This window comes from Rattus norvegicus, chromosome 10 (genome assembly GCF_021556685.1).
Source record: "Rattus norvegicus strain SHRSP/BbbUtx chromosome 10, alternate assembly SHRSP_T2T, whole genome shotgun sequence".
NCBI classification, from domain to species: Eukaryota; Metazoa; Chordata; class Mammalia; order Rodentia; family Muridae; genus Rattus; species Rattus norvegicus.
Genome location: NC_141543.1, coordinates 23207782 through 23217597, shown reverse-complemented (window position 1 = coordinate 23217597; position 9816 = coordinate 23207782).

Sequence of the window (9816 nt, the reverse complement as noted above, 5' to 3'; positions counted from 1 at the left end):
TCAGCAAGCGATATTCATGTGCAGAAATATTACTCAAATGATTTTAACGAATCCTGTATTTAAATGATGTAATGCTAATAAAATCTGTACAAGATAAGAATTATAGCAACACTCAGGAGGGAAGTCTAACATAGTAATAAAAGACTTCCAAACAAAAGAAATATGTATTAGGTTTGTCTCAATGCGCTTGATGTAAGAAAAAAAATAGGATGACTTTCTTTCCAGAAAAATATGTAGTTGGTGCACACCATTAATCACAGCACTTAGGAGGCAGAGACAGGCAAGTACCAGGCCATCCTGGTCTATCAAACAAGTTCCAGGACAGCCATAGCTGTCATTCATAGATAGATAGATAGATAGATAGATAGATAGATAGATAGATAGATAGATAGATAGATAGATAGACAGACAGACAGATAGATTTTGATAGATGAGAAGATAAGTGGGTATTATCGTTTAGTTGTAAAAAACAGAACTGAGAAAAATTCAAGAAACTTTGGTAAGAGCACACAGCCATGGGTGGGAGCAAAAGAAACGAAAACCAGAAAACACCAGAGGTCTCATAAAAAGACAAGGGCCCCGGAATCTGCACAGCACGTGGCCCTGAGGGAATTTGTCTTCCCAGCACGTAACCCAAATGCAGTGTCCAGGAGCCATCTTTAAGTCCAAGTCACAGTATTTCCCTGTCTCTTGGAACTGTAACCAAAGTCATAGCTGGCACGCCAAATGTTGGTTATAAAAGAGTGGGTAGACCGAGTCAAAATGCTCAGAGTTCCATGCAGCGAGAAGCTGTTTTGAAATACAAAGGGGATTATTGAGAAGGCATAAGAGGAGAACAGGCAGGTGCAAGGCTGCAAGAGGTGTTTGTATGGGAGTTTCAGAAGAGGAGGCAGGACCCAGGGTCCCCCTACTTCCCCTTGAGCTTAGCCCCACTGGGTCCCCCTGGCCCCACAGCATCCATCTAGGAAGGCACTAGAGACCTAGATCTAAGTCAGAAACTCCAGTACCAATGGCGCCTTAGGAGTGTGCAGACAAAATCATCCCCCAGTAAATCGATGCCTTAAAACCTGTGTTCCAGCACAGCCCATCCTGGAGCAAGGCGGCCAAGGGCGAAACTGGCTGTGCCCACAAACCACTCCCTTTGGTTGCTAGCCTAGAGACACAGTGAGGGAGGCAAAAGTAAACAGTGTGTGCTCTGTGACCTCTCCAAAGGAAACTTGCCAGGTCACAGGAACAATAATGTTCAGTCAGCTGTTAACTTTCACCTTCATTGACATAACTGATATCTTTAATGAAAAGGAAACTGGTACTTTTTTTTTGTTCATTTAAGTATACTTTTAAAATGCCTGCCATGGGGCTGGGGATTTAGCTCAGTGGTAGAGCGCTTATCTAGGAAGCGCAAGGCCCTGGGTTCGGTCCCCAGCTCCGGAAAAAAAAAAAAAAAAAGAACCAAAATAAAATGCCTGCCATACCTGTTTGGTTGAATAATTACACTTTTTTTTAAATGGTTCACTTCATTTCCTCATGTTTTAATGTATGATTTTTAATCCTCTCATCTCTTTTTAAAATCTTTGAACCATTTTCTCTCTCTCTCTCTCTCTCTCTCTCTCTCTATATATATATATATATATATATATACACACACACACACACACACACACACACACACACACACACACACTCTTTTTGCCATCTTCTGATCTATGACCAGTTGGCTTCAACTGAATACAATTGCTTGCTTTTCCGTTATCTAGTTGGTTTGGGTGTTACCGCTATGGGAGTAGTTTGTTCTCCCCTCTCTGAGTGCTCCTGGAGACTGAGCCCCCAAAACAAGGCTGTTCACTGAGGCAACCAGATAAGACTGAGGGAAATCCTCAAAACAACAGAGTACAAAATACAACACAGAAACACCAGAAAGAGCCAATGCGATTCTTCCAAGAGATGCTAAGTGCTAGGCCACCAACTCCAAGAATGCTGAAACAGCCAGACACACAACCAAATCATCAGTGGCTTTCAGAAAAACAACAATTATCAATTTGAGGTTGATAAGATGACTTGATGTGTAAAAGCCCTTGCTGCCAAGGTTGATGACCTGAGGTCAATCTCTGGTAACCCCACATGATGGGAGGAGAAAACCAGCTCCTGCAAGTTGTCCTCTGACCTCTACAACTGCACTGACTTGTGCATGCCTGCACACACACACACACACACACACACACACACACACACGCATGACACAAACATGGATTCACATATACAAACACACACATGCACACAAACACACACGCAGGCACTCACACAAACACGCAGGCACTCACACAAACACGCATATATATCCATACACATGCATGCATGCACACAACATGCACACAAATACACACACATATGAACACACACAAATATGCATTTGTGTATACAAACACACATGTACTCATACACACAAGCACACGCACATGCAGGCACAAACACACATACACATCCACACATATGCACACACACACACACATGCACACATAAGCTACAGTCACCTGTGATGAGGGAACTTCGATAGAAGAATTGCCTCCATCAGATTGGCCTGTATGCAAGTTTGTGGGGGTATTGGTTAATAATAGTGTGGAAAGGTGCAGCCCATGTGGGCAGTGCCACCTCTGGACAGGTGATCCTGGACTGTATAAGCATGTACGAGTAAACCATGGAGAACATGGAGAGGAGGCCAGGAAGCAGTGTCTTCCACGGCTTCTCCCTAAGTTCCTGCTTTGAGTTCTTGCATTGGCTTTCTCTGAGGATGCACCACAATCTGTAAGTGAAATAAACACTTACCTCCTACAAGTTGCTTTGGGTCCGTATGCGCTATCACGACAGAAATGCATAGGACTGTATAGACATATAAATGCATAGACAAATGTAACTTTGAAATTCAGGTACACAAAGAAGTAATTTTGAAATCCGTATACACGTGGAAGACAAAAGCAAGCGGGTCTGGCTGGGATTGTGTCTGAGAAATGTAGTCCAATCCAAAATGAAAAGAAATGAAGGAGAAAATTATCTCACAGGGTAGAGGAAGATGGCAGCCACGGTGGGCTAGACCCTGCAGGGAGTAAACTGGAGAGTAAGAGCTCTCAGAAAAGGTGAGTACCAACAAGAACCCCTGCTTCAATAGGGAAGTAAGATACAAACGGTCACAAAGCACAATAGGAAAGACCCCAGTCTATCCTGGAGGGACTGCAGTGTTCAGGGAGCTCTCCTTTCCCAGAGATTGGGGCCACAGCTTAAGTCAGAGAACCTCAGAACGCTGATACTCTGTTCTTGGTGACACATTTTAAGGAGAGAGAAGGGGAGAGGTGGGGCGAAAACTTGCACATCAGTGAAGAAGGGGAAGGAGATGCTGAGGAAACATTTCTGCTTAGCACTCCCAGAGCAGTGGTGATTCTCCATTTTAGAAAGGCCCTTCAGGGACTAGGGGTGAGCTTCAGTTAGTGAAGTTTGCTGGAAAAGCAAGAAGACCTGAGTTTGAATCCATACCAGGCCAGGAGCAGCAGCACGCTCCTGAGTCCCCCACGGGATTCCAGCTTTCAGTGTCTTTTTTTTTTTTTTTTTTTTTTTGGTTCCAAGTCTTCCTGGGTTAGAGGTATCCCAAGTTTTTGTTTTTGTATTTGTTTTCGTTTTATTTTTTCCTCAGTTTTGAATGGGTTTGCTTTTCGGATTCAAGGCTCCTTTCCTAGTTAGTGGATGTACTAACTCTAGGAGGGGGAAACACTTAATGGTACAAACATAAGAATGTTTTAAATGTAGGCACTCATACAGCACAAACCTAAAACAAATTTTCATGGTGAATATTAACGCCAAAAAGTTCTCAGTAAAGGACCCAGATTTGATTCTCAGCACTTATGTGGGCTCTTGTCACCCCCAATTCCAGTTCCAAGGGGACACAATGCCACTTTCTGGCCTCTGATCACCGTGCATTCACATGGTATGCAGACAGACACACACGCAATCAAAAATATCCATACACACACACTAAAAAGAATTTTTTAAAAATACTCTCAAGCTGAATTTGATGACAACAGTAGAAAGATCATTTACCACAACTGTGTTGGTTTGGCTCCAGGGACGTAAGGATGGTTCAATATACATAAAATTCATGAACGTGACCCAGCACACAAAGGACTCATGAGACTTAAGTCACATCACCACAGAAGTTGCAGAAAAGGCCTTCGACAAAGTCCACCATCTGTTCATGATAAAATCTCCAGCAGAAGATTTTGGAGTGGAAGGAACATACCTTAATGTAGACATGGTGTCTTAGTCAGGGCTCTCTAGAGTCACAGGACTTATGGGGAGGCTCTATATAGTAAGGGAATTGGTTGATGACTTACAGTCTGTAGTCCAACTCTCCAACAATGGTCAGCAGCAACTGTGGATGGAAGTCCAAGGATCTAGTGGTGGCTCAGTCCCCTGAGGCAAGCAGGCAGGCAAAAAAGAAAGACTCTTCCTTCTTCCAATGTCCTTATGTAAAGCTCCAGCAGAAGGTGTGTCCCACATTAAAGGTGTGTACCACCACTCCTGGGTCTGGGACTTGCTTTGTCCCGGGTGACCTTGAACTCAGAGATCCCCTTGCCGTAAGCTCCTGGGATTCATAGCCACTTTGCCTCAAGATCTCCGTACCAAGATCCAGGTCAGAAACTTGTATCTCCCAGCCTCAAGATCAGGATCTCAGGTGAGCCTTCCAATTCTGGATTGTACTTCATTCCAGATACAGTCAGGTTGACAACCAGGAATAGCCACTACACACGGCTACGGGCAACAAACCTATACCATACCAAACTCAGTGCTGAATGGAGAAAGACTCAGTGTTCCCTCTAAACTCAGAAGTGAGACATGGATATCCATTCTCTCCACTCTTACTCGTCCAGAAACAGAGAAAATCTAGTGCCCTGTTCTCTTTTGGGGCTGTGAGCCTGTCCAGTGGAGTCCTCTCTCCAGCCCCTATCATGCGATCCTGTGCTTAAACAATGATAAAGGCTCCAAGAGCCAGCACGATGGCTCAGCAGGTAAAGGCATCATTTTTATAAAAACAAACCCTAGCTGGGCATGGTGGCACATGCCTTTAATCCCAAGAGGCAGAGGTAGGCAGATCTCTGTGAGTTCGAAGCCAGCCTGGTCTGCATAGTGAGTTTCAGGACAGCCAAGGCTACACAGAGAAACCCTGTCTTGAATAATTCCTCCTCCTCTACCTCCTCTTCCTCCTCCTTCTCCTCCACCTCTCCCCCTCTTCTTCCTCCTCTTCTTTTTTTTTTTTTTCCTTTTTCTTTTTTTTCAGAGCTGGGGACCGAACCCAGGGCCTTGCGCTTCCTAGGCAAGCGCTCTACCACTGAGCTAAATCCCCAACCCCCTTCCTCCTCTTCTTTTTTCCTCTCTCTTCCTCTCTTCCTCTTTCTCTTCTCTGTCTCCTCTTTGCCTTTTTTCTCTTCTCTTCTCTTCTCTCTCTCTCTCTCTCTCTCTCTCTCTCTCTCTCTCTCTCTCTCTCTCTCTCTCTTTTTCCTTTTTCACGGCCCCATCCTGCCCTCAGGGCAAAACACTGAACTCAGGTCCTCGCTCTTGCTATGTAAATGCCCTACCACTGAGCTAAATCCCCAACCCCCAGCTCTCATTTCAAAGGGAATAAGAAACAGGTTATTCCGGACCCAAATATGAGTGATCACAGTCCTGGAACACAGATTCCCCAAAGAGCTGCTAGCTGAACACATGCTCCAGCCCTGGCTGGCCCTCCAGCAGGCTGTGCAAAAAGACTGGAGAGAAGAGGTGATGTTTCTTCCTCCTTAGGATTTTGTATTCTTTGGTCATCATCTTGCCATTTCTTCTTCCCCTACCGCTGAAACCCCAGGTCTGCTGTAGATCCCACCAATAAGAGAATTTGTAGGATTTCCCTTTGGGTGCCCGTCTCACCATCCCCACCTATGTAGAGGGAATCCTTCCTCTCTTAGGGCTGATTGGTATTCCAGTGTGTATCTAGACCTCTTCTTTCCCTATCCACCTGTTGATGGGCATTTACGTCAGCTCCAGTTCTTCACTATTGTGAAAGGTGCTGTGATAAGCATGAGTGTGAACATCTCTTTGATGAACTGATGTCAACTCTTTAATTACTAGGCCGATGACAGTCTTCTTTTTCTTTTTTTTTTTTTTTTTTTTTTTGGTTCTTTTTTTCCGAAGCTGGGGACCGAACCCAGGGCCTTGAGCTTCCTAGGTAAGCGCTCTACCACTGAGCTAAATCCCCAGCCCCAACAGTCTTCTTAAAGCTGCGGAGGAAGGCTTTACACGGCCACATCTTGTCTTAAAGTGAGCGTCTGACCTGAGCCTGTGTTTTAACTCTTCCAAAAAAATAAAAAGAAAACCGGCAACTATCCCGCGACAAGGAATTAACTCTGTAGTCTTCCTTATCACTGCTTCTGGGGCACAAGCCGGGATGACCCACTCTAATTTACCAGAGGGCATTTATGCCGTATTCCTGTTAGAGCATTTGGGTGTGCCAACATCCCACTTACCATCACTGAGAGTCCTGCCCTGTCCAGCCACTGTGCCCCGATTCCAAAACCTCACTGTTTCTTAGAGATACCAGCTCCACAGGTCCTAAGTAGTCCTTGGGGAACTGGGTGCAGGTGCTCTGTTAAGGAAACCCTCTCGAGGGAGACTGGAAACTGAACAGAAGCCAGAGAGGGAGGGGTAGGAAGAGCAAGGGGTGGGAGGTGGGGGCGGGAGAGCTACAGCTTGATCCCACGGGGAGCTTAAGACTGTCAACCACGCCTTGGGGTTTGTTCCGACTTGTTGTGAGGGAGCAGGACTTTCATACTCCCACTCCACTGGGTGCCTGCCTAAGACCCATTTCAGGGTGGGCGGATGTTTGTTCCCAGGCAGTTTTACCTCTCGGTGCCTGTGGGCAAAGGCTCCTTGGTAGTCCCCGAAGCAGCCCTTTGAAGGGACTGCTAAGACAAAAGCCACAAACATGGGTAGAGCAAACCACAAAAGGGGATCTGGACTGCCGTGGAGAAGCTCAGTAATAGGGCTTCTGCCTAAGGCTCTGGGTTCTATCTCCTGTACAAGGAGTGGGGAGCCGGGAGGAGCGTCCACAGCATCCACCACACACCTTCTTCCATTTCCTCCTTGGTTGCCTCTCTCATCTCCGGGGATGGGGGTGGGGTGGGGGGAGATGCAGCCGAGTGAGCAGGGAGACTGTTATCCTGCTGGGCTGAGTCCGCTGTGGTAACCATAGCCCCAACACCACCACAGCCTGAAGCTCGTCCTTTGATCATTTGATCAGGGCTTAATGTTCTAAGTCTCAGGGGGGAATTGTTGGAAGAGCCACTGTCTTGTTCTTCACCGTCTTAAAACATGGCCTCCCAGCTCCGGAAAAAAAAAAAAAAAAAATTTGGGGCTGGGGATTTAGCTCAGTGGTAGAGCGCTTACCTAGGAAGCGCAAGGCCCTGGGTTCGGTCCCCAGCTCCGAAAAAAAGAACCAAAAAAAAAAAAAAACAAAAAAACAAAAAAAAAACATGGCCTCCTCCGAGGTTCCTCACTACAAAGGGAAGGCCATATGTTTGTTCTGCTGTGCTTCCACACAGGTGGGACAGTCACATGGCATCGGGCAGACTGACAGTCTGTTCTGCCCAGTGACTACGGCGAGATCCGAGCCATGGGTTTAGTTAAGGATTGTCTAGCCATACTTTACTTTAAAAGGAGGGGTGGAGGTGGACAGAACTCAGGGCCTCACACATGCCTGGACAGTGCCTCACACAGCTTCTTCACACAGAACAGGACAGCATCCTACGGTTGGGCTCCGACCCCAGCCTATGTTTTTCCCTCCTGCTCCAAGCTTCTCAGTGTGATTCAAGCTTGATCTGGATGAGGAAAAGTTTCAAATATAAAGGTTAAAACCTGGCACCCAGATCGCTCTCGTGGTTTATGGTACTTGGTTCTTCTAAAATCCTTGGGTTTCAGCTACCTGCTGAAAACCTCAAGTCATCTTGTGTTGCCTCAAAACACATCGAGCAAACCAAGTTTGTGAAAGTTAGGCCATTCCAGAATTGAGACCCCCTATTGGGCTGTTTCTTTCACCTCCCTCCCTTCTAGTCCTATCTCTTCTCCTTGTTTCTCCCCATCTCCTCTCCCCCTATTCTCTTCCAACCTCCCTCCCGACTTCGATGAATTTGACCGTGGAACTCCAGCCCAAACCTTCACCACTTCTGATTTCTCTGCAGTCTGAGTTCAAGAAATGGCTTCACAGGGGTCCCTTCCGCTGTGCATGTTGGCAGGGCCTGGGTTCCTCTCTTTGCACTTGCAGCCCTGGAGACCTGTCAAAAGCTCAGCTCTGTTGCTTTGTCTAGGCTTGGGAACTCAGGCAGGGTGAACCACCCAATCCCTTCATGCAGACCCCATTCTCATTGGATCCTGGCCAGGCAGCCCTTCTCTGTTGTGTAATCTGCATATGCCTTCGAGTAGAATTTCCCATTCACCCAGTTTTCTCTCTCTCCTCTCTCTCTCTCTCTCTCTCTCTCTCTCTCTCTCTCTCTCTCTCTCTCTCTCTCTCAGTTGTTTTCGTTTTCATTTAGGGTTTCTCTGTGTAGCCCTAACTGTCCTAAAACTTTCTGCAGAGCAGGCTGGTCTAGAACTCAGAGATCCGCCCACCTCTGCCTGCCTAATGCTGGGATTAAAGGTTTGTGCTGCCACCGCCCTGCTTCTTTCCCTCTTTTTCAATGTTAATTTTGTCATTTATGTATGTTCATATGGACACGTGTTTGAGTGCCCACAGAGGCCAGAAAAGGGCTTTGGATCACCTAGACCTGGAGCTACAGGCAGCTGTGTGCTGCTCGATGTGGGTGCTGGGAACCGAACTCAGGTCCTCTGAAAGAGTGGCAGCTGCCGTCTCTTCAGCCTCTGGCCTAGACTCTGTTGTTGTCCTCAGTGCTAGAACTAGTCTGAACCTTTCTGCCACCACTGGGCAGAGCAGCTCTGTTTTGACGGTTGCTAGATGTCCTTGTTAGCCAGACTAAATAGACACCTCAGGTACCACAGAGGTTATGTGGTGCCTCTGAATGCAGACTCTGCTAAAAAGCCTTGCTAATCACCTCAAGATCTCACAATTCTTCCTTTCCTTCTAAAATCTCAATGCTCCATGGACCCGTACAATGACTCCTCAGTCTTTCTCAGCGTCTTCTTCCCCATTCTTCCCTCGGCTCTTAGGGGATAGCTAGCTGTCTTGGCCTGGTATTCTTGTTTGGCCCAACCTCTCTCTAGCCTTTTGTTGATAAGCCACATACTCCAGCCATCTTTAGTGCATGCCATTCTGGAATAGACCTGTTTACCCTCCAAGACAGGGTGGCTCTCCTAGGGGGTATTTCCTGATTCTCCCAGGCAGCGTCAGTCTGAACTGATGCTGTTTTCCCAAGTCTATGTCTCCATTAGGGTGAGCATGCTGAAGACAGCATCCAGGAATCACTCATTTTGCCGCTGTTGGCTTTGAGAGGGGTCAATTAACATAGGATGACTTCATTTCCCAAGTCATCCACATCTCCAAATGCCCTGGGGGGTTGCCAGTCTCCTGAATTCTTGGAAACTCACTTTTCTAGCTCTTAATAGCAAGCATGCCAGCTGCCTGCTCATTTACATCCACCAGACAGGAAGCAATCAGCGGTTGATGCTGCGTCCACACCAACAGTCCAGAAGCCATGCAGCACCATGGCCATGGCCTGCCCTCTGCTGGTCACAAGATTTCCAGGGCAGCAGCAGCTCGGTGCTAAGCAGAAGCAGACTGGTTGTTTCGTT